Here is a 26,528-nt window from a genome sequence, read left to right on the forward strand (position 1 = left end):
TGAATGTTTTGTTTTGGTGCTTGTACATACTGGGGCATGTTACTGAAGGGGTTGCTGGCATGAATGCTTCGTTTTGGTGCTTGTCCATACTGTGGCATGTTACCGAAGGGGTAACTTGCATGAATGCTTCGTTTTGGTGCTTGTCCATACTGGGGCATGTTACTGAAGGGGTTGCTAGCATGAATGCTTCGTTTTGGTGCTTGTCCATACTGTGGCATGTTACTGAAGGGGTCACTTGCATGAATGCTTTGTTTTGGTGCTTGTACATACTGGGGCATGTTACTGAAGGGGTTGCTTACATGAATGTTTTGTTTGGTGCCTGTACATACTACAAAATATTACTGAAAGGATTGCTGGGAGGAATAATTAATTTGAGTGTCAGGGAAGTGCTTGTGCATACATGGGCAGACTGCATGATGTAATCACTGGGCAAATTATGTCATTTTAGTGGTGGTACATACTTAATACAAACTAATGAAGGGGTTGCTGGGGGGAAATAATTAATTTGTGTGTCAGGGAAGTGCTTGTGCCTACTTGGACACACATGTTTGAGACTGCAACTCCAATATAAAAGGAGAAACAATGTATTTAACAATGGATGTGCATACCACAGAGATGTGAGACTATAAATTGCAAAACTGCCTCATTATCATACCATGCTTTATAATATTTTTAATTTGCATCTCATTATTTTTCAGGCCTTGTGCACTAATGTAAATGTCGCCTATGAATCGCACTTTTGCTACACTCATTCGTAAGCATCAGGAATGCCCTTATCACATTTGGCAAACAACTATGAATACTACACTTTGATGAATAAAAAACATTGGTTAGAAGCATGCATGCAATATAAAGCAGAATGTGCAAGATGTAATCCGTCTAAAGTCAGTGCAAATACTTCAGTACTAAATGAAAATTTAGTTTAAGCACAATTGAGAAATTATGTAAAGTTTACTTTCAACAAGAGAGGAAGGGAATTAAAATAATCAAATGTCAGTGTTTTGGCCCACTCATTACACTGGGAAACATTTCTTTACCATCAGATTACAATATTCTAGAATAATACCTTGTGAAACTATTGTTTCCAGCAACAATAATTAGTATTGTATGAAGGCTTATGGATGAAGTGGAACTAAAAGGGACCTTTCTGATTTCCTGCATCACTATATTCCTTCACTGCTAAAATTATTTGTCTTTCTTAAAGCTGAGACTAGCTAGAATGTGAATTCTTTTGATATAATTCATAGGTTGGATGCCGCAGTAGCACAAATCCATATACACATATAAACTTTTTTTAACAGTACAATATATATTTGAGTCAAGCATTTACCTCTATTCATGGTAGGAGTGGGCTGACCACATGACACTGGCAATGCTTTGCTATTAATGTGGTTGAACTGCTTCATCCCTTGTGTGCTCCAGGCCTAGAATAACATGCATGGATAGAGAATTTGCTGAAGCACATGGTCTGTGCTTTTGTACTGCAAAATTCACATAATTTACTATCTCAAGCAAACAGCATGTCAGAAATAATCAAATCATGTTTCCTTTGATATCTATCTAGAAGCCCATTTAATTAACAGCTGACTGTTTGTATTACAAGTTGTCAGATATATTTATCGGTATAATAGCACACGAGCATAGAAAAGGATGAAATGAAACACTTAACTACATGCTTATTCACACACACACACACACACACACACACACACACACATATATATATATATATATATATATATATATATATATATATATATATATATATATATATATGCTAAAGAATATACATAATTCAATTATACAAAAGTAATTTATTTAGCAAGGAGCTAATGGATTTCATATTCAGGTGCACATATTAAAGGTTCATAATAATTTTAATTTTAAAATAAAAAAAATAGGCCATCTGATCTTAAGTAAAACAAGAAAAAGAAAAAAGAAAGAAAGAATAAGAAAAGAAAGAAAGGTAGGTTGACAGTGTTCACTTCTCCTTTGTTTAGTACTTAGGAAAACAATAAATTCGTATCAGCAACATCTTAGGGAATGCATAAAATCCTATATGGTGCATGCTTCATTGATCCCACTGCTGAAGTGCCTACACTGTGTGCATAACACATTATACGTTTTAGTACTTTTCATTGCTTTTGCTAGACAAAATACAAGACAGTACACACTGGCCCTTTCATCGTCATGATGTCGATGTTTATATTGACTGCTTTAACAGATTTGTTATGGCTGCTTTTGGTTAATGGATTATTTAATGTCTGAAATTAAAAAAATAGTGACTAAATGCATAAACTACATTACATCTGAAGGCAAAATTAAGGCCAAATGCAACATGTAAGCAGGGCTTGATTACATCAGGTTTGTCACCTACCACAGATGGATTTTTTGGGAATGCAAAGGGTGACATAAATCCCCCATCAGTGCTTATGTTAAGAACTAATCAGCCTAAAGAAACTTAAATAGTTTTAAAAGGAATTTTCTACATGGCAGTTTTATCTGTAAATTACAGTCAAGCTATTTTTTTTATTGTAGACTTTTTTGTTTCTGTTGTGAAAGCAGTTGATTTAGACGTGTGAAATGTAGCCATCATGACAATTAGCAGATCATTATCTGAGACTTTTGCACTTAGCTTCTTACAGAAGAAATTTTGAAAGCAGTCTGATCTTCCACTTTGTAACAATAAGACATGGCAATCTTCTCTAGAGTATTTTTGTGGCTAATAAAAGTAATCTTAATAATAATAATAATAATAATCTTAATTTGTTGTCATTTTCAGATAATATAATGTGTATTAAAAATCACTGACTTTAAGAGAAAATTGAAAATTACCAATGCTGTTTACTTTGAAGCCCAGCTGAAAATTATTTATCAATTTATTTATTGATTTACATTCGTTGACCAAGAAAGTCCATTGGATACCCGGGGAGAAAAGCTTCACTACTAAAAGGCATACATAGTTAAAGGCATTAAACAATTTTAACAAAGCAAATTATATAGGTTAAGTAGTGCAAAAGGTGTTAATAATGCTGACAGAGTTACCATATACACATATATAGATATACATTAGAGATACTATATACATATACATACGTCAGCAACTGACAGGGTTACTATATATATATATACGTCAACAACTGACAGGGTTACTATATATATATATATATATATATATATATATATATATATATATATATATATATATATATATATATATACCTATGTCATCAACTGACAGGGTTACTATATACATATACATATGTCAACAACTGACTTAGGGTTACTATATATATATATATATATATATATATATATATATATATATATATATATACCTATGTCATCAACTGACAGGGTTACTATACACATATACATATGTCAACAACTGACAGGGCTACTATATACATATACATATGTCAACAACTGACTTAGGGTTACTATATACATATACATATGTCAACAACTGACAGGGTTACTATATACATATACGGATCTACCTGACAACACTGACGCACCACAACACCGACAACAAAATCACCGACACCACATAACCGAAAGTTCAAAAACACGAAACCGCACATGCCCGACACACCACAATCTCGACAATCAACAAACAAAACAAATCCCCTGTCCAAAAAGCACACACACAATACAAGCACACCACAATCCTTACAAACCCACACTAACCTGACATACACAACTATCTACAACCTTAACCCAAACCCTAACCCTAAGGTCCGTCACTATCGCACACTCACCTAACCTGCGCCCTAACCCTAACTCACTTAACCCGCCCCTAACCCTAAAGACTGTCACTATTACACACTCACCTAACCCGTGCCCTAACCCTAACTCACTTAACCCGCCCCTAACCCGTAAGACTGTCACTATCGCACACTCACGTGACCCGCACCCTAACCCTAACTCACTTAACCCACCCCAACCCTAAAGACTGTCACTATCGCACACTCACCTGACCCACACCCTAACCCTAACTCACTTATCCCACCCCTATCCCTAGAGTCCGTCAATTACGCACACTTACCTTACTCGCACCCTAACCCTAACGTCCGTCACTACCATATACTTACACAGCCTTTTCACATGTCGGTGTTCTCAGCGTCGGGGTTTTCATCCATCGGTCATCCCGGTTTTCGATCTTCTGTTGTCGGTCTTCTCATCGTCGCGGTTATCAGCTTTTGGCATTGCCAGGTAGACCCACATATACATATGTCAACAACTGACAGGGTTACTATATACATATACATATGTCAACAACTGATAGGGTTACTATATATATATATATATATATATATATATATATATATATATATATATATATATATATAAATATATGTACATATGTCATCAACTGACAGGGTTACTATATACATATACATATGTCAACAACTGACAGGGTTACTATATACATTTACATAAGTCAACAACTGATAGGGTTGCTATATACATATACATATGTCAACAACTGGCAGGGTTGCTATATACATATACATATGTCAACAACTGACAGGGTTACTATATACATATACATATACATATGTCAACAACTGGCAGGGTTGCTATATACATATACATATACATATGTCAACAACTGACAGGGTTGCTATATACATATAAGACATATACTAGGTACAAAGTGCAAACAAATATTATATGATTTATGCAGGTGTGTTCAAACGAACTTTTGAATTGATAATGCAGATAGGAACAATTGAATTGTAAAGGTTTGAGAGGAGGAGACGGGAGATAGTGCAACAGTAAATAGGAAAAGAAAAGTAAGGGGGTGTCAAGGCATTTTGGCATTACACATGAAAGGTAAGAGAAGGTAAAATAGGTGTTGTTGCACTGTACTGGCGCACTGGCCATTTCGCACAGACTGTTAAATATCTAATTGTGTTTAAATACCTACACAACAATTTTGCATATCTTTAGCAGAACTTTATAGAAATGCCTTCCATGCATATCCAGTTCTGCATGCATGTGCTTTCTCATCAGGATGAATATTCATGCGGATGACAACTACATAATATTGGTTATTCATGAGTACAGCAAGTGGTCAACCAGCTGGGGGAAATGTGGTGTGGAAAAAAGTTATATTAGCATAGTGGCTGAAAAGTGAGGCAAGAAAGAGAGGAAGTATATTATTTAGTGATGAGGTATGTAAGAAGACAGAGAGAAAATAGGGGGATAGGAAGAAAAAAGAAACATATGATAATTTATGGTGGCCTGTAATTTTGGGCACACTAACAAATCTGATTGTTTAGGAAGAATTTCTTCAAAGATGTCTAGGAGGGTGATATCTGGAAGAATGGCATTCCATATCCTAGCAGTGGTATAGGAGTAAAGGTTTTGACCGGCTCTTTTGTTAGGTTTGATAATGGTTAAAAGCTGTTTATTAGTGGATCGCAGATTACAGGATGGGAAATATGGTTGTAGGATGTACTGTACAGCAGGGCAGCTATTTGGTTTGTTAATTATTTGATGAGCTAGAGTTAGTTGTGTGGAATCAATGTAGTATTGGAATTCAAGCCAGTTTAATTTTTTTAAGGGCTTGATAGTGATGTGATCTGTAAAGTAAGCCGGTTGCAAATTTGGCAGTTTTATGGTAGCATGATTGGAGTTTATTTTTTAAGAGACTGGTGCAGGCTGGTGAAAATGGAGGCCCCATATAAGACAGATGGGAGCAGCAGGCTTCTAGCAAGTGTCTTTTTGGTGGGATTATCCATGTAAAGTTTGGGTCTACAGTTTGCCAAGTTTAACATGTGTTTTATTTATTGCACTAAGTATGTGTTGTTCAAAGGTAAGTTTGTTGTCTATAGTAATGCCTAATAGTTTGGCATGTGTTACTATTTAATTTTTTGTGTTGTCTTGTGAGTATATGTTGAAGTCTTGTAAGACTGATTTAGTTGAGAAGAGCAATAGCTTATATATTTTTAGGATTAAGTGGAAGTTGTACTACATTTAACCAGGTTTCTATGGATGCAAAGGCATTTTGAGTTATACTTAGTAGGTTTAGAAGATTATTGGAGGAGAAAATGATGGTGGAGTCATCTGCATATTAGATGAGTTTGTTTTCTACATGTCAGCTGAATTTAAGAAATTCATTAAATGTATTATTTATGCAACAACAGTGAATATATATCTTAGTGATTGCTGCTTTTAGTCAAACATTGATTTAAGCATTTTTAAGCCTTAATTACTAGGTAAAGATCTTTGGAAGAAAATAAGTGCACATTTATATATTAAAAGAATGGGTCATATAACAACATACTGTGTACCTCTAAGTATTCATATATTAAAAGATTGGGTCATATAACAACACACTGTGTACCTCTAAGTATTCATATATTAAAAGATTGGGTCATATAACAACATACTGTGTACCTCTAAGTATTTATATATTAAAAGACTGGGTCATATGACAACATACTGTGGACTTCTAAGTATTTATATATTAAAATATTGGGTCATATGACAACATACTGTGTATCTCTAAGTATTTATATATTAAAAGATTGGGTCATATGACAACATACTGTGTACCTCTAAGTATTTATATATTAAAAGATTGGGTCATATGACAACATACTGTGTATCTCTAAGTATTTATATATTAAAAGATTGGGTCATATGACAACATACTGTGTACCGCTAAGTATTTATATATTAAATGATTGGGTCATATGACAACATACTGTGTATCTCTAAGTATTTATATATTAAAAGATTGGGTCATATAACAACATACTGTGTATCTCTAAGTATTTATATATTAAACGATTGGGTCATATGACAACATACTGTGTACCCCTAAGTATTTATATATTAAATGATTGGGTCATATGACAACATACTGTGTATCTCTAAGTATTTATGTATTAAAAGATTGGATCATATGACAACATACTGTGTACCTCTAAGTATTTATGTATTAAAAGACTGGGTCATATGACAACATACTGTGTACCTCTAAGAATTTATGTGTTAAAAGACTGGGTCATATGACAAAATACTGTGTACCTCTAAGTATTTATATATTAAAAGATTGGGTCATATGACAACATACTGTGTACCTCTAAGTATTTATATATTAAAAGATTGGGTCATATGACAACACACTGTGTATCTCTAAGTATTTATATATTAAAAGATTGGGTCATATAACAACATACTGTGCATCTCTATGTATTTATATATTAAAAGATTGGGTCATATGACAACATACTGTGTACCTCTAAGTATTTATATATTAAAACACCTGGTCATATGACAACATACTGTGTACCTCTAAGTATTTATATATTAAAAGATTGGGTCATATGACAACATACTGTGTACCTCTAAGTATTTATATATTAAAAGATTGGGTCATATGACAACATATTGTGTACCTCTAAGTATTTATATATTAAAAGATTGGTCATATAACAACATACTGTGTATCTCTAAGTAACTTATGCCTTTTCCAGTGCAGTGCTGCAGTAAACAAATTGGTCATATATAAAACTGATTAAAATATAATGACCCCCTCTCAACTTACAAAAACTCCAGCCTCAGGACGATGAGGTAAATGCCCATGCATTAAGTGTATGTACTTATTCTGGAGACAGCTTTGTGACACTGGAGTCTGCATTTGGTTAGAGCCAAACTCTTCAAAATGGGCATGCATAAAATAACGAAACAGACCTAACTCATATGAACATCCCTTTTCTCTACAACACATAATGCTTGCAAACATAACTGACATATTGATATCAATCCATATTCTCCCTATCCCACTTAGTAACCAAAAGGTTCCTCCCACTGGCATTACCTTTAGATTTGTTCAAATGCATTCAGCAAGTACATTAATATAACAACCATGGTGAATTGACTGCAATACTGTGTACAACTGATCTGACACTGCCTTTGCACCACCTATCTTTTGTTTCCTATTCAGGCTAGGTTATTCCCACTAAAACATTAAGATAAAAACATTTATCCAATGATTTAAGCATTTTTAAGCCCTAATTACTAGGTAAAGATCTTTGGAAGAAAATAAGTGCACATTTATATATTAAAAGATCGTGTCATATAACAACATACTGTGTACCTCTAAGTATTTATATATTAAAAGATTGGGTCATATAACAACATACTGTGTACCTCTAAGTATTTATATATTAAAAGATTGGGTCATATAACAACATACTGTGTATCTCTAAGTATTTATATATTAACAGATTGGGTCATACGACAACATACTGTGTATCTCTAAGTATTTATATATTAAAAGATTGGGTCATATGACAACACACTGTGTATCTCTAAGTATTTATATATTAAAAGATTGGGTCATATGACAACACACTGTGTATCTCTAAGTATTTATATATTAAAAGATTGGGTCATATGACAACATACTGTGTACCTCTAAGTATGTATATATTAAAAGATTGGGTCATATGACAACATACTGTGTATCTCTAATTATTTATATATTAAAAGATTGGGTCATGTGACAACATACTGTGTACCTCTAAGTATTTATATATTAAAAGATTGGGTCATATAACAACATACTGTGTACCTCTAAGTATTTATATATTAAAAGATTGGGTCATATAACAACATACTGTGCATCTCTAAGTCTTTATATATTAAAAGATTGGGTCATATGACAACATACTGTGTACCTCTAAGTATTTATATATTAAAAGACTGGGTCGTATAACAACACACTGTGTATCTCTAAATATTTATATATTAAAAGATTGGGTCATATGACAACATACTGTGTACCTCTAAGTATTTATATATTAAAAGATTGGGTCATATAACATGCTGTGTATCTCTAAGTTACTTATGCCTTTTCCAATGCAGTGGTGCAGTAAACAAATTGGTCATATATAAAAATGATTAAAATATAATGACCTCCTCTCAACTTACAAAAACTCCAGCCTCAGGACGATGAGGTAAATGCCCATGCATTAAGCGTATGTACTTATTCTGGACACAGCATTGTGACACTGGAGTCTGCATTTGGTTAGAGCCAAACTCTTCAAAATGGGCATGCATAAAATAACGAAACAGACCTATCTCATATGAACATCCCTTTTCTCTACAGCATATAATGTTTGCAAACATAACTGACATATTGATATCAATCCATATTCTCCCTATCTCTCTTAGTAACCAAAAGGTTCCTCCCACTGTCATTACCTTTAGATTTGTTCAAATGCATTCAGCAAGTACATTAATATAACAACCATGGTGAACTGACTGCAATACTGTGTATAACTGATCTGACACTGCCTTTGCACCACCTGTCTTTTGTTTCCTATTCAGGATAGGTTATTCCCACTAAAACATTAAGCTAAAAACATTTATCCCATGATTAACCACATATCTTAAAAAAAAAAATCAGATCAGACTAACAGATAATGCCTAGAAAATATGGAAAACAGACCTAGATAATTCAGACAGATGGTATGCTTTTATATTTCTACAAAAACATATCAACATCCTAAAACAACACATACAGAAAGAACATTATAAATGAAAAGCCTGTGGCAGACCCTTGAATTCTGATACTCCATTATGGAAACAACTTCTAATAAAATTATCACTTATGGCAACACTGTTGGCAACATTATGGATTTTATAATCTCGTCACAATAACTTACTTGTTCATCATTTGATAATATACAACTTTGTCCTAAACAACACTATAGATATTTGGAATTATCTCAATTCTACTTTAAGACATACCTCTCAAGTGTACCACATTACCTGTAAAATTCCTCATTTTGTGTCTTAAAAGGGTTCATGTTCCTCATTGTTCCACACTAAAAGGGTCTGTAATGCATTCATTGTTAACAATTTTTAACGTATATCCATGGTAAATAATATTGAAGCATATTAAATTGATCATAATAACTTTATCCAAGTATAAAGTAGTATGTTTTGACTATGCTGTGAGCTTCCCAATTTAAGTTTTTAGTATGCTGTGAGTAAGTACACAGTCCACAGTTTGCCCGTTTGTTTCATATTATGAGTGGTACTATTCCACATCCTGACGATGGAAGGTTGAGAGCTGCACTTTAAGAAAATATTAAAATTACTGGTTTATTTTATTTTGAATTTGTTAATCAGGCTAGAACACTAATTCCATTTGACCTTTTTTTAGTCTCAGCCTAAGGTAAACACAATAGATACATTATGATAAACACAGGGTGAATGACAAAATGCAATAAATACACATATTATGTACAAAGTGAATATCAGAGTTGGTTTAAGTGTATAAAGAGAAAGTATAAATGACATTATTTACTGATTGACTGAAAATTCAGTAAATACACACATTATGTACAGAGTAGAAATCAGAGTTGGCATGCCTAAACAATCACAATAAAAAGTAGAGCCAGATCAAGGTAGAGGGAAGACAGGTAGGAAGAGGTTACGTTATATGACTAGAGAGACAGCTGTGGCATTCTCCTAGAGTCTTGAAATGCATTTTAATTCTGACTGGAAAAGGGGAAGGATCTTTAAAAAAATAATAGAGATATTCCCCCAGTTTGGGACCAATGGTCTGAGCAGTGAAGCCTAGCTTGGGGTGTTTGGGTGAGATGACCTGAGTGGTTATGATTTCTAAGACTGCATGTTGGTGCATCTCTGAATAGTCTGGATACTAGTTGGGGAAGATTCGTATTACTGATAAGTTTAAATAGTTGAAAAATAAGAAAGCAGCTGTTGTTTTACAGATAGCCAGTTGGCATTTTTCAATAGTTTTGCAATGGTGTTCATTTCTTGGGGAGAAAGCAATGAGTCTACATATTGCATTTTAGATGGATTGAATGGTAGGTGGAATTTAATTGGAGGTTTCATCAATTAGAGGGAGACCATATTATAGCTAAGACAGTAAGATACCATTACCTATGGCATTTCTATGGGGTCTGGTTGGAAAAGGGAAGATTCTATTAGCCCAGAATGGGACAGAGTTGATTATTTTTGTGAGTAGTTCAGCTGGAGTTGAAAATTTAGGAAGGGTTCCAACCAAATGCCTAGGTATGTGCATGAAGAGACATTTTCAATGGTATTATTTAGATGATCAAGGATTTTTAGAGGTCTGGAGATAAAAGTGAGCTTTTGCCTTATGACAAAAAAGCATTACTAAACATTGGTTAAGAACTTAATGGATAACACCGACTCTGTCTATGAGCATTATTTCAATTATCTCCACTGAAATCCTCTGAAAACAAGGAGTTACATTTTATGATTTTACATGTTTAAAATCTTACATTATTCTCATGTATACTTTCTCAACGTTTTTAAACATGCCTTAATTATTCCTCAGTGAAGGATTCCTCTCCCACCTTTACTGCTATCAACCAATTACCATCCTGTGCCCCTTGGCTAAAATTACTGAAAAAAATAATTTATGAAAGGATACTAGAATGCAATACTAAATATAAAATAACACAACGCCAATATATTCGATTCAAAATTCAACACCTCTAAAGCAATCACTACATACATACGTACTAACAACACAATTAGTCTAACATGGACTATGATAATCTAACAGGTGTTGTGGTTTGACATGAAAATGGAATTTTAAACTTTAGATCATAATTTCTTATTGAAAAAAATATATTGTATACAGGATTATCTAATTAAATAATCTCCTGGTTTAAAAAATATCTTTCCATGAGGAATTTCAGAGTATTAGGTAATAACAGTCACAGAGAGTCCAGTAAATTATCTGCAGTATTGTCAAAATGATCTGTCCTTAGCTACTTCTCCGTTCATTATCAGTGACTTTCTTTCAGGTATCCAATAGCTTCACTGTACTCTTTACACAGTATAGTTACTACTGCATATAGTAGCACATCGTCCAATGCTGCCCAGTTATTACATGATGACTTTAAATTCCTTTATAGTTGGCTAACTAATAACAAGTTAATCATAAGTGAAAGAATAATGTTATGATTTTTGGAAATCATAAGAATAAAACAGGTACCAGGTTTTACAAAACCACATCCCAAGGGAAGTGCATTATTATTCACACAATCAGAAAAATATCCCAGTATCACTCAATTCACAACTATCCTTTACTTTCTGCACTGACAACAAGACTGACAAAGTACTAACAGAATTCAGGGTAGCAAAATCTTCTAACCCAAGAATCACATAGGTTCATTGTGACTAGTGCATTTACTCTTAGGCTTAGATATGCCCTACCAATCACAGTCAAATGTTTACAGAAAAACTGCTCTAATCCAATCTACATCTAATCATAAAAGCTCAATATACATATAACTTCTAAATTTCTTAATGAATAAAAAGCATTTCATGATTTTAAAACACTTCTCAAAGAAACATTATCATTAAGTGCTGGCACAGTACAGGCATTTAATTTTGTATTTCTTTGAAAAGTGTTTTAACATTTATATATACATATATATATATATATATATATATATATATATATATATATATATATATATGTGTATATATATATATATATATATATATATATATATATATTTCTGTGCTCATGTGGATTCAAATTTTTAGTTTTTACTGTAGGTGCTGCTGTTGCTGCAGAATTAAGTTTCAGAGCTTTTTCCAGGTTTGGATCCTCCACTTTGCTTTTCCTAGTTACTAGTCTGTCTTTGATGCTGTATTTGATTATTACATCTAATTCTAACTCTGCCCAGCAGTGTCGTTATCACCACATCCACTTTCATCTTCAAACCTGTGCCCACATCCTATGTAACACTACTTTTAAACAAACTCAAACAGTGCTCCACTCCAGCTGATGAACGTCCAAGTGAATATCTTAAAATAGCAGTTGAAAGCATTGCCTTCCCTGTTTCGATCTTTATAAATAGGTCAGTCCAGGAATTCCCTGTCCTGTCTCTCTGGAAAAAGTAACACATTAACCATCTGCAAAAAGGATGAAATTCAACAGACATTACTAACTTTAGACCTATAGTAATCGTATCCCCCTCTCCAAAATACTTGAAACATTTATTCAAAAACAATTGCTAAACTGTCTCCTGCAGGAAGAACTTTTGTCCCTCACACAACATGGTTTCCTTCTTTCCCATAGTACTAACACATCACTTCTAACCTACGCAGATGCTGTCAATCAAGGCAGAGATGACAGCAAATTAGTCTCTTCCTTATTTCTAGACTTGTCTAAGCCTTTGACAGCATTTGTCACAGAAAACTTCTACTTCGATGTCCTCATTAAGTCTCTCTCCACCCACCCTTCTGTGATTCAAAGGCTACTTATCCAATAGGTATCAGTAAGTAAAATGGCAATCAACCCTCTCTCCATAACTCCCAGTCACTGATGGTGTACCACAAGTTTCTATCCTTGGTCCCTCTTCATTCTCACCAACACCCTCCACACATCCATACAACAGACCTCCCTAATACAGTACACAGATGACTCCACACTCATTTGCACATCTGACAATGTGTTACACCTCCCATAAATAGCTCAGGAAACTATAACAGCAACTGAAACATGGCTTTGTAACTCACAACTCATGCTTGACCTTAAAAATAATACTATTTCCCCCCCCAAATCTCTGTGCTATGAAAAAATACAATTTAAAGTTCTCTGTCTTAATAATATAACCAATGAAGTTACCTCTCACAGCAAATTATTAGGGATGATAGTGGATGATAATCTTAAATTCGACCTGCATATACAAAATTGCATAAGAAAAACTCTTCAAAAACTACTAGGTATGCTTTATAGAGCCAAATCATTCTCTCTAATAGAACAAAGGTTAAACATGCCAGTGTGTATCTCCTCCCCACACTTCTTTCTGGAGCTGACATCCTTATTAACCTTCAGGTATCTCAAAAATCAAAACCTGTACAATGTTATAACAAAGCTGCTACATTTGCAGCAAAAAGCTCTTTCAGAATATATTACTGTATAGCACTAAAAAGTCTAAACTGGTTAGAACTACTCAATAAACTGACATATACGCAGCTTCTTAACAACTATAACATTGTACAGAATCCATCTGCATGTCCAGCATTAAATAACATTCTACACAACTTGTATCTAGTTGGTCATGTCTGTCCACTAACCTATCAAATCTGCTGGGCATTGTCAGTACTTGTACTATGTTGCTATGACCTGGAAATCCTTATCTCTGTCAGGTCAATACCCTCTCTCCTATCCTTCAAAACCATTCTGAAAGACTTCCTAGCCAAAGTCTGGCTCTGTTCTTGCTCAACACCAGGATAAACTATATTCCTAAATGTGGACAAATACCTATTCATACCTCACATCTCCTTACTCTCTCATCTTCACTCATTTCCTTCCTTCTTTCAATTTTTCTTTTTTGGCTTTTTCTCTAAATATGCCATAAGTCTGTTTTTCTCTCATTTTGTATTACATTTCCTCTTTGTATTGTACTAACATCCTTTAATTTCTGTATAAACTGGCTAAAATTTCTCTAACTATTAAATCATCATGTAACTTTTATCGACACTTAACCAATGTTTTCCTATTATGTGTAATTTGGTAAAAGTATTTAAACAGCATTTGTTTTTTGTATTATTTTCAAAAACTGTAAAATTATTATTCTTAAAATGTTTTGCTATACTTTGGAGCTTTTCTCCCCAGGTGTCTGCTGAAAATGGGCTCCTACTCAGGCGGACTTTGCCGATAATCAAATGTCAATAAATAATAAATAAATAATACTGAAAACAAAATACTATGGCTTATTCTTCTATCAAATATTAAAGAAAAGTGATGCATCACTTTAAACAAGTGCAACTCTATACCTGTCAAAGCAAGATTATTATATAGCTTAAATAGTTTCACATTCAAACTGCTATGTCTGTGTTACTATGCACCACTAAAAACTAGACTGATGCAGAAACAAATGTCATTACTCAATATGTAAGATAGGATCAATAACTAACTACACCACCATTCATACTTAAAACAGAAAGTAAGTCTTTAATTAATTAGCTCCAGTTTACTGAAATTTGTGCCTTCAGGTCTTAACTAAAGGTTAATCTTGTGGAAGAAAACCAATGTTACTGCTTCAGAGACTTTGGTTAACTGTCGCCCATCTTGTTTTACAAGTGAAGACGAACAGGTGGGGTAGTTTGTTTATATGACTTTTTACATAGAAACACATCAAGATGGATAGCAGCAGTACAAAATATAAACAAACTGATTAACTGACAGACTACACAGACATACATGCTTACTTCTCAACAGCTTACTACAAAATGGCAGTCAGGCTCACACCAACTCAATATTTATACACTTGTGTAAGCCCCTAGAAAGTTTCGTAAAGGTATACATACATAATGATCTACACTAGCATTTTGCAATAATTTTGTGAATTGTCTGTACAGTTCTTCTCTTTTACTATGGACTGTGTGATATCCCCACTCCACTGCTACTGTACAAAGCTAAGTTAATTCCACCTTATGAATACCTCACTTCCTCTCTAAGCAGCCCTTCTCCTTAAGCTTAACCCTTCCTTACCTGTAGCACCACAGCAACACCTTCATCCACTTAACTCTTAAAAACTCATCTGTTGCTCCACATCTCACCCACCCCAAGTTCCGCAAGAGTCTGTGGATATATTAGCTTGCAACCAAACCGCATTTCTGTGTTACTATTAAGATTGTTCACTTTAAACTAATTATATATTTTATAAGACTTTATAAGCAACTTATTCCAAGTTGAGGAAATGACTGAGATTTATACATTGTCATTTTTTGTTAAATGATAATATATATTTGTGTACAAGGTGTGATGCCCCTGCACTGGGCAGCAATCAAGGAGCCTCAATCCTCACCACTGACACCAGTGAGGGGCATCTGCATTGGGAAGGATAACAAATACACACACAGTAAATTACTATTTCCCTTAAGAGCACACAGAGATCACAGTCAGTCTGGCGCTGGTTCATAGGTTCCTAGGTAGGTACTAGGCTATTGGCCCAAGGGCCTATATAAGCCTAGCCAAAGGTACCCTGGCTTTCGCCACCCAAGAAAATTTTTTTCCTGTGCCACTGTCGAGCAGATCCACAATGTTTTTCCTTTTCTCTGCAGATCCCCAATAAGACTCCCCACTGGCAAAGCATGAGGGTCTAGATCTCAGCCTAGTGGTCAAGCTAAAACCTCCAGCACCCTCTCTGTCCAAGCAGTGTATCATGTCCCTGCCCAAGTAGCTGACACACACACACACACACACACACACACACACACACACACACACACACACACACACACACACACACACACACACACACACACTTTGAGATATGAGTTATATATAAACACACAGATGCTCCTGGGGAAGGCTGACACAGGTTCTCCAGCTATGCCCCTTCTACCCAGACTATACTGTAGTACCACTTGCCACCAATCACTAATATTAGCTACTAATAAAGCCCTTATGAAAGGGTGTCCATTTATTACTATGCAATATTATTATCCAAATGGTAAGTGTGACATAGGGCTAAAGCTATTGGGGTGGCCTCCTACAGTATTACTATATACATCCAATATACTCTAGAACTGAAATTATCTCTATATACAACAGCTACAGTTGAAAGGTTTAAAAATATTTAATAATAAATAATAAAAACACAAGTCAATACTTCTTACTACACAGTGCTAGTTAAGAGTTCAGAGATCACAGAGAAATGCTTAAAATACTCAGTAGAATAGTTCTGACATCAATACAGAAAACCGCTAGACTAGACTTCCAATTTCCTATCTATATCTAAGAGCAAACACAGTTCTAAAATAAACTTACATATAGAGCAAAGCAGTACTGGTGATGTTGTCAGTTTTGAAAACAAATGCAAAATCCTGCGATTCTATCTCTGTCTGTCCTTAAATCGATAACACGGTACCACTGACTCATTTCAGATTACATCATTATTCTCCGTTTCCCAGGCTAACAGAAACTCAGAGTGTAACAGCCCTTTTGATCTTGTAGTTGGTCAGGAAGCCAGAGCAATATAAGACATTATACATGTAAATTCTAGTAATTAACTCTGGTCTCAAAACAATAGGAAGAATTCCTTCATTCAGACATCTCGGCTCTGAGTTTTGAGACCAAAGAATTATACAATGCTTGACTTATCAGCTTTCCTCCAGTAGAGTGCAATGTGGCTACATTTTTGAAGTTCAACATTTAACAAAAAGAACAAGCATGAGGCTTACATTAATATTTACAAATGAGAGAATTATCTACAAAATCTTATCTAGCTAGGCTGGCAGCCTTCACACAGGGAAATAAAAATCTTCTAAATTCCAACTAAGTTATTGTGGCCAGCCTACTGATAAGAAATTTGTTAATGCCACCAGGAGTAATGTTTCTAAGTACAAGAATGCCATTTTATATAACAATATATGCTTTACCAAATTCCGTTCTGTTTAATGATATATGGCATATGCTACTCAAAAGTTCCATTCTAGCTTCACAATGAAGAAAGGATAAAATGATCTGTTATCATCAGTAATATAGATGAATGTTACTGTGAAATCCCAATGCATAGCATATGTGCTTAAAGTTCTGAATAGGTTCTATCATCACTGAAGAAACAACTCTAACTTGAGAGCAGGCAGAGTATTTATTTGTTCAAGATGACTTGGAAAAGTATTCTACTAAATAGTATTACATGTACTGCAAATTAGTCATTCATTTTTGAGTTTGTTGTTCATGCAGACACTACACTGAGACACAGGCAACAGATTGGTAAGAGATGAATGCACTGCAGCACTTAGGGCAGCTCTCGGCAGAGATTCATGTGCACAGCACTGTGACTGTAGACACGTTTCTGTAAAGTAATGCTGCTTTCTTGATGTGTTCAGGCTAACTTTTATTTTTAGAGGTGGAGGCAGCAAGAATATTCTCAAGAAATCCATCTATTCTGTTATAATAAGTTACTTTCCTGTTATAAGCTGAAGACAACTTGTGTTGGGATTGTGTTCCAAAATTGGCAATATTTGTAAGACTTATAAAGCAAGTTATGTAATAGCTCTCAGACAAGGTGATGTGTTTCTATGGTTATATATCTTTTCATTCTGTTAAAAGTTACCCATTTTTTGAATGATAACTTTAATTGTGATATCTGTCATGTTTGTTGCAGTAACACTTGGAATCCTTAACCATCCGGTTCTTCTACATAGCACGAGGCAGCCAGTACTGTACTGTACTGTATGCAGTAACACTTGGAATCCTTAACCATCCGGTTCTTCTACATAGCACGAGGCAGCCAGTACTGTACTGTACTGTATGCAGTAACACTTGGAATCCTTAACCATCCGGTTCTTCTACATAGCACGAGGCAGCCAGTCCTGTACTGTACTGTATGCAGTAACACTTGGAATCCTTAACCATCCGGTTCTTCTACATAGCATGAGGCAGCCAGTACTGTACTGTATTGTATGCAGTAACACTTGGAATCCTTAACCATCTGGTTCTTCTACATAGCATGAGGCAGCCAGTACTGTACTGTACTGTATGCAGTAACACTTGGAATCCTTAACCATCCGGTTCTCCTATGTAGCACAAGGCAGCCAGTACTGTACTGTACTGTATGCAGTAACACTTGGAATCCTTAACCATCCGGTTCTTTTACATAGCATGAGGCAGCCAGTGCTGTACGTTACAGTATGCAGTAACACTTGGAATCCTTAACCATCCGGTTCTTCTACATAGCACGAGGCAGCCAGTGCTGTACTGTACTGTATGCAGTAACACTTGGAATCCTTAACCATCCGGTTCTCCTACGTAGCACGAGGCAGCCAGTACTGTACTGTACTGTATGCAGTAACACTTGGAATCCTTAACCATCCGGTTCTTCTACATAGCACGAGGCAGCCAGTGCTGTACTGTACTGTATGCAGTAACACTTGGAATCCTTAACCATCCGGTTCTTCTACATAGCACGAGGCAGCCAGTCCTGTACTGTATTGTATGCAGTAACACTTGGAATCCTTAACCATCCGGTTCTTCTACATAGCACGAGGCAGCCAGTACTGTACTGTACTGTATGCAGTAACACTTGGAATCCTTAACCATCCGGTTCTCCTACGTAGCACAAGGCAGCCAGTACTGTACTGTACTGTATGCAGTAACACTTGGAATCCTTAACCATCCGGTTCTCCTACGTAGCACGAGGCAGCCAGTACTGTACTGTACTGTAGGCAGTAACACTTGGAATCCTTAACCATCTAGTTCTTCTACATAGCATGAGGCAGCCAGTGCTGTACTGTACTGTATGCAGTAACACTTGGAATCCTTAACCATCCGGTTCTCCTATGTAGCACGAGGCAGCCAGTACTGTACTGTACTGTATGCAGTAACACTTGGAATCCTTAACCATCCGGTTCTCCTATGTAGCACAAGGCAGCCAGTACTGTACTGTACTGTATGCAGTAACACTTGGAATCCTTAACCATCCGGTTCTTCTACATAGCACGAGGCAGCCAGTACTGTACTGTACTGTATACAGTAACACTTGGAATCCTTAACCATCCGGTTCTTCTACATAGCACGAGGCAGCCAGTACTGTACTGTACTGTATGCAGTAACACTTGGAATCCTTAACCATCCGCTTCTTCAACATAGCATGAGGCAGCCAGTACTGTACTGTACTGTATGCAGTAACACTTGGAATCCTTAACCATCCGGTTCTTCTACATAGCACGAGGCAGCCAGTACTGTACTGTACTGTATGCAGTAACACTTGGAATCCTAAACCATCCTGTTCTTCTACATAGTATGAGGCAGCCAGTACTGTACTGTACTGTATGCAGTAACACTTGGAATCCTTAACCATCTGGTTCTTCTACATAGCATGAGGCAGCCAGTGCTGTACGTTACAGTATGCAGTAACACTTGGAATCCTTAACCATCTGGTTCTTCTACATAGCATGAGGCAGCCAGTGCTGTACTGTACTGTATGCAGTAACACTTGGAATCCTAAACCATCCTGTTCTTCTACATAGCACGAGGCAGCCAGTACTGTACTGTACTGTATGCAGTAACACTTGGAATCCTTAACCATCCGGTTCTCCTATGTAGCACAAGGCAGCCAGTACTGTACTGTACTGTATGCAGTAACACTTGGAATCCTTAACCATCCGGTTCTTCTACATACCATGAGGCAGCCAGTGCTGTACGTTACAGTATGCAGTAACACTTGGAATCCTTAACCATCCGGCTCTTCTACATAGCACAAGGCAGCCAGTGCTGTACTGTACTGTATGCAGTAACACTTGGAATCCTTAACCATCCGGTTCTTCTACATAGCAAAAGGCAGCCAGTGCTGTACTGTACTGTATGCAGTAACACTTGGAATCCTTAACCATCCGGTTCTTCTACATAGCACGAGGCAGCCAGTACTGTACTGTACTGTATGCAGTAACACTTGGAATCCTTAACCATCCGGTTCTTCTACATAGCATGAGGCAGCCAGTACTGTACTGTACTGTATGCAGTAACACTTGGAATCCTTAACCATCCGGTTCTTCTACATAGCACGAGGCAGCCAGTATTGTACTGTACTGTATGCAGTAACACTTGGAATCCTTAACCATGCGGTTCTTCTACATAGCACGAGGCAGCCAGTACTGTACTGTACTGTATGCAGTAACACTTGAAATCCTTAACCATCCGGTTCTTCTACATAGCACGAGGCAGCCAGTACTGTACTGTACTGTATGCAGTAACACTTGGAATCCTTAACCATCCAGTTCTTCTACATAGCATGAGGCAGCCAGTGCTGTACTGTACTGTATGCAGTAACACTTGGAATTCTTAACCATCCGGTTCTTCTACATAGCACGAGGCAGCCAGTACTGTACTGTACTATATGCAGTAACACTTGGAATCCTTAACCATCCGGTTCTTCTACGTAGCACAAGGCAGTCAATACTGTACTGTATTGTATAGAAGAGAATCATTAAAGCCTGGTCGTGTTTATAATACTGCAATCTTCTCACATAGCAGCAGTTTTACTTTGTAATTATTCTGTTACCTAATAAAAATCAGCATCAAGTACACTTGGTAAGCACTGTGGATCATTACAGGCATAAACCAAGGTGGAATCATTTATTATTTGTACAATACTCTAGGCACCCATATGAAGTTTAACACTGCTGGTAAATCAGAACAGTATGAGGCCCAAAACAGATCCCTGTGGGACCCCTGGTTTCACCCTAATATATGGATGAAATGCCATTTGCTATAAAGCAATGGGTTTATTGGGATTTTTAAGGTAGTCTTTGAAACAGTTAACAGTTTTCAAGCTGAAATCTAAGGCTTAGCATCTGGGTCTGCAGTGCTACGGGGTGAAGCTCTAACTGAGAACAAGACAACATGACTATAAATAGTTACTTTTGTACTGGAGAAGTCTGGTTGGGGATGGTGAGAGTGTACAGTTAGCACATCCTACCCATCCTGTGGATTAAGAATAGTGGTTTCCCAGTTGACCCATTTACTCCTATGTGAGTGGAAGCTTGCAACTTACAATGAACTTTGGTCAACATGATATGGAACTTATTCGCCGATGATAGTAAAGACAGCCCCTTGTATGCCTGAGTGTGGGGGCATGCCTATAAAAATTAAAAAAAAAAAATAATATATATATATATATATATATATATATATATATATATATATATATATATATATATATATATATATATATATATATATATATATATATATCTAGGGCTCCTATTACATGATCATAAGAGTGAAAATGCCGCACATCGAAGTGCTTTTTTATGGTATCGCAGTACAGTGAAGACTGGAATATTTCCCTTTCCTCACTGTAGTTTGATCTCAGAGTTGGTATATATATTTAGCGGGGATGTGGGGGGTACAGCCCTCCCCCACAATAATCATTTTGATTGGTGGCATTTTCGCTCTTATGAGCGTTCGCTATTGTGATCATTCGATCATGTAATAGGAACCCTATATATATATATATATATATATATATATATATATATATATATATAGGGTGGCCATGGTGATGCAGCGGTTAGCTTTGTTGCCTCACAGCAAGAGGTTCTGTGGTTCGATCCTTGGCTGGGGTGCCTTCTGTGTGGAGTCTGCATGTCCTCCCTGTGGTCGTGCGGGTTTCCTCCGCGTGCTCCGGTTTCCTCCCACATCCCAAAGACGGGAAAGTAGGTGGGTTGGACACTTTAAACTGGCCATAGGTTTGAGCGTGTGCATGTGTGTGCCTTCTGTGGAAGGTTGTGCACCAGGCTGGCAACTCGACACTGTAAAACTCCACTGCCAATCATGAGCGGACAGGTGATTCACTGTGGTGACCCCTAACCGGGAAAAGCTGAAAGAAGAAGAAGACAAAGAAGAAGACTATATATATATATATATATATATATATATATATATATATATATATATATATATATATATATATATGTATATCAAATGAAACGCATAGCCAGACTGCACCCTGAAGATACAGAGTTGATGTTAAAATAGGGTATATATTAAGAACAGTATTTATCGGTCTAAGGAACAGGTTCTTCAGGGTTGACAGAGCTACACAAAACCTATTCATTCTTTAAATTATATTACTAATATGGCTGCTAAATGGTCTGTGTCTAACAATGCTATGAGATGTATGCTTACTTATAATCAGAATACTACTGTTGTTCAATATATTATTAAAAAATATTGGCCTATTTTGACATCGGTACCTGTAATTAAAAAGAAAATAGGTGATAAACCTATTTTTGGTAATAAAAAATGTAATAACTTGAAACAGAAGTTATATTATAAAGAACAGCCTAAAAGTAATATGTATCCCAGGATGAAAAAAATTGACACTTATACTTGTAATAAGTGTGTGCATTGTGTGAATGTTAATATTGCGAACACTTTCATACACCCTATTACAAATGAAATATTTAAGGTATATGTCTATGGAAATTGTGATACAAGAAATGTTTATCTGGCGAAATGTCAATTCTGTACAGCATATTATGTTCGTAAAACCAACAGAAGTCCGTATTAGTGGCCATCTATCAGAAATGCATAAGAAGATACATTCTAATGCAGTGTATACATGTGTTGAACAATTTGGTGATATACACCATTTTAAATTTATTATTTTATCTACATTAGATCATTCTTTATGGGAGGGGTGATTTAATATTAAAAACTGAACTAAAGGAATATAAGTGGATACTGAGACTGAAAGCACATATTTCACCCGGTTTGAATGGATCTATTTTTTTAAAACCTTTGCTACAGCAGTTACATCAAAAGGTTTGATGGTCATGTGATTTGATCCAATTAATTATTTATATTTGTTTAAACTTGTTTGGATTAGTTTTATATGCCTGATAAAGCTTTTATTGATACTGTAAAATGCTGCAAATAAATTGTTTTCTACACTTATATTCGGTGCCCAAGTGGTTCCAGAGGATTTTATTAGTTTTTTATTTCCACTGGATTTACCATCAGTTTTCATCTTATTCTTTGAGGACTACAGAACAGATATGTGGCCGATCCAGGTATGGAAATAAGGAACAAAGAAAAGCTAGTGGTGGAATGCAGAGTCCAGGAAGTCATCAAAAGAAAGGAGTGCAGGAAGAAGTGGGAGACTGAAAAGGTGAACCAGGCTAGGAAGGAATACTGGTTGGGTAACAAAGAAGCAAAGACCGGAGCAGCAATAGCAAAGAATCGGGCATCGGAGGCACTTACCCAGCATCTGGAAACTGACTCAGTAGGTGGCACAAAGACAATGTATCAGGTTGCAAGGAAAAGCTATGTAAAACAGATAGTCAGGCACCCTTCACAAGGAATGCCAGTAACAACCTACTCACCAGTCCACAGGACATCAAAAGTAGCTGAAAGGAGTACATCTATGAGCTTCTAAATGAAGAAAACTCCACAAAAGCTGTACTATCCCAGACACAGCCTATGATGAGAGAAGAGGAGGAGCCCACCCTAGAAGAAGTAAGGACAGCACTTAGGAAAATGAAGTTAGGCAAAGCAGCAGGCTCAGATGAGGTCACAGCAGATATGATAAAGATGTTGGGTGAGATAGGGGAGAAATGGCTCCTGAGGGTACTCATAGTAGTGTGGAGAGACAGGCGTATCCCAGATGACAGAAGAATAAGCATACTCATGCTAGTGTACAAGAACAAGGGGGCATCTAGAACTGTGTGCAGTACAGAGGTATCAAACTCCTGTCCCACTGCATGAAACTTCTGGAGAGGGTGACTGTTAAATGGATACACAGAGCAGACAAAAGTAAGATAGGAGATGAGCAGTTATGATGCAGATCAGGATGCAGCACAAGTGACCTGATGTTTGTACTGAGACAGATAGTTGAGAAGTTATAGATGATGAAAGATTCCAACTGGGCATTCCTACACTTGAAGAAAGCATATAACAAAGTCCCAAGAAAGCTTATGTGGGCAGTACTGTGCTGGTCTGAAGTCCCAGAAACATTTTTAGAATTAGTGCAGGCTATGTACAAGGACCCAATGACTCAAGTACAAACAGTGTTCGGTCTCACAGAGGGCTTCCCAATGGGAGTGGGTGTATGTACATCAAGATTCAGCTCTGCTGTTCATATTGGCGATGGACTACATTAGCAAACAGGTCAGAGGGAACAGAACAACAAAGTTGCTGTATGCAGATGATGTGCCATTACAGGCAGACTCTAAGAACTTCAGCAAAGGATAGGGAAATGGAATGCACACTGAAGGCTCATGGGATGAAACTAAGTACAGATAAGACAATGGTACAGGCAGGGAATTGGGGAAATTGGAAGAAGCTGAGAATTGAGAAGGGAAGACAGTGGAACAAGCTAACAGCTTCAAGTATGTGGGAGGGGTGGTTGAGGAGAAGGAAAGTCTGAATGAAGAGGTCAAAGCTAGAATCAGAGAGGCTGCAGACAACTGGCATAGAGTGTCAGGTGTAATGTATGACAGAAGACTGCCAAAGAAGCTGAAAAGTAAGGTGTACAAAACAGTGGTGCGACCAGAACTACTGTATGGTACAGAAACCTGGGCAGTAAAGGCAGAGCAGATGAGGAAGCTAGAAGTGATGGAAATGAAGTGCCTGAGAAGGGTGGTAGGATGTACACTGTGGGACAGATGAAGAAATGAAGATATAAGAGCAGATGCCAAAGTAGCTCCAATTGCAGAGAAGATCAGAGAGAAAAGATTATAGTGGTTTGGGCACGTGCAGACAAGCAGAAAACAATATGGTGAAGATTTGAGACATACAGAAAGAGGTAAGATGAAACAAGGGCATCTAGCACAGAGGTGGATGGATTGTGTGGGAAAAGATCTATGACAGTCAGGCATGAGTGTCAGAGAAGCAGGAATGTAGCACTGAATCAAGAGCTATGATGACAGTTAACATAACACCCTGACCCAAAGATGCGGATGACGCATATACACACACACACACACAAACATACACACTCGCAATTAGACAAGAAATGATATGAAAAACTGGATTGAAAACTTTGTTTACATAACATATGTATAATATTTTTATGGTAGATTCTCATAACTGATATTTTTATGTATGCTTTCTTTCTATGGTGATTTTTTTTACTACTGATGTTAGCATTTTGTACTTTTTACAGTGTTTGTGCTATTTAATTATTATACCACATGACCATTCTGTTAATTAAAATATGACCTTAGCACTATGCTACTTATTATTATTGCACTAATGAGGCAGTGTTTGTGGTAAAATCCAGTCTTCTTTATTTCTCCCTGACAAAATAAATTGGAGGAAACATAATTTGGTGTGCCAGTTTACTTTTTCTTCTTATCTGTGCACTTTGGAGATTCGTGAAAGTATATTATATATACACAAACACACACACACATTTATATATATATATATATATATATATATATATATATATATATATATATATATATATATAGATATATATATATATATATATATTTATAAATACACATACACACACACACATATATATATATATATATATATATATATATATATATATATATATATACACACATACACACACATTTATATATCTATATATATATAGAGAGAGAGAGAGAGAGAGAGAGCGAGAGAGAGAGAGAGATTCTAAATTCCAAAAATACATTAAAGTCAGGAAATATGTAAAAACATAGGTTTATTAAAAGACCACAAACTAAAATGCTAGTCCACTTGGCTTTTCAGCTTTACATAAAAGTAAGCAGTATCTTTCTAACAGCATCCAGTCCAAAAAGTCCTTTCGTGGTATGAGTTCTGGCCTGCAGGCCTTTCCCAGGCCCAAGAAATGTCCAAGGCTGCAGGCTTCTCTTATACCTTGCTTTCTAACTCTATTACCAGGCATTTTCAGAAGATGTAATCCACAGGTTAGCCCCTTTGTGACCACTTCTCAATCCATTTGTCAAGGTCCTCGAGTCTACTCTCATTTATACTGTAGTATGTAATATGGCAGTTATGGTATGGCTTT

The sequence above is a fragment of the Protopterus annectens genome, chromosome 14.part0 (genome assembly GCF_019279795.1).
Source record: "Protopterus annectens isolate FY-2018-M chromosome 14.part0, PAN1.0, whole genome shotgun sequence".
Lineage (NCBI taxonomy): Eukaryota > Metazoa > Chordata > Ceratodontiformes > Protopteridae > Protopterus > Protopterus annectens.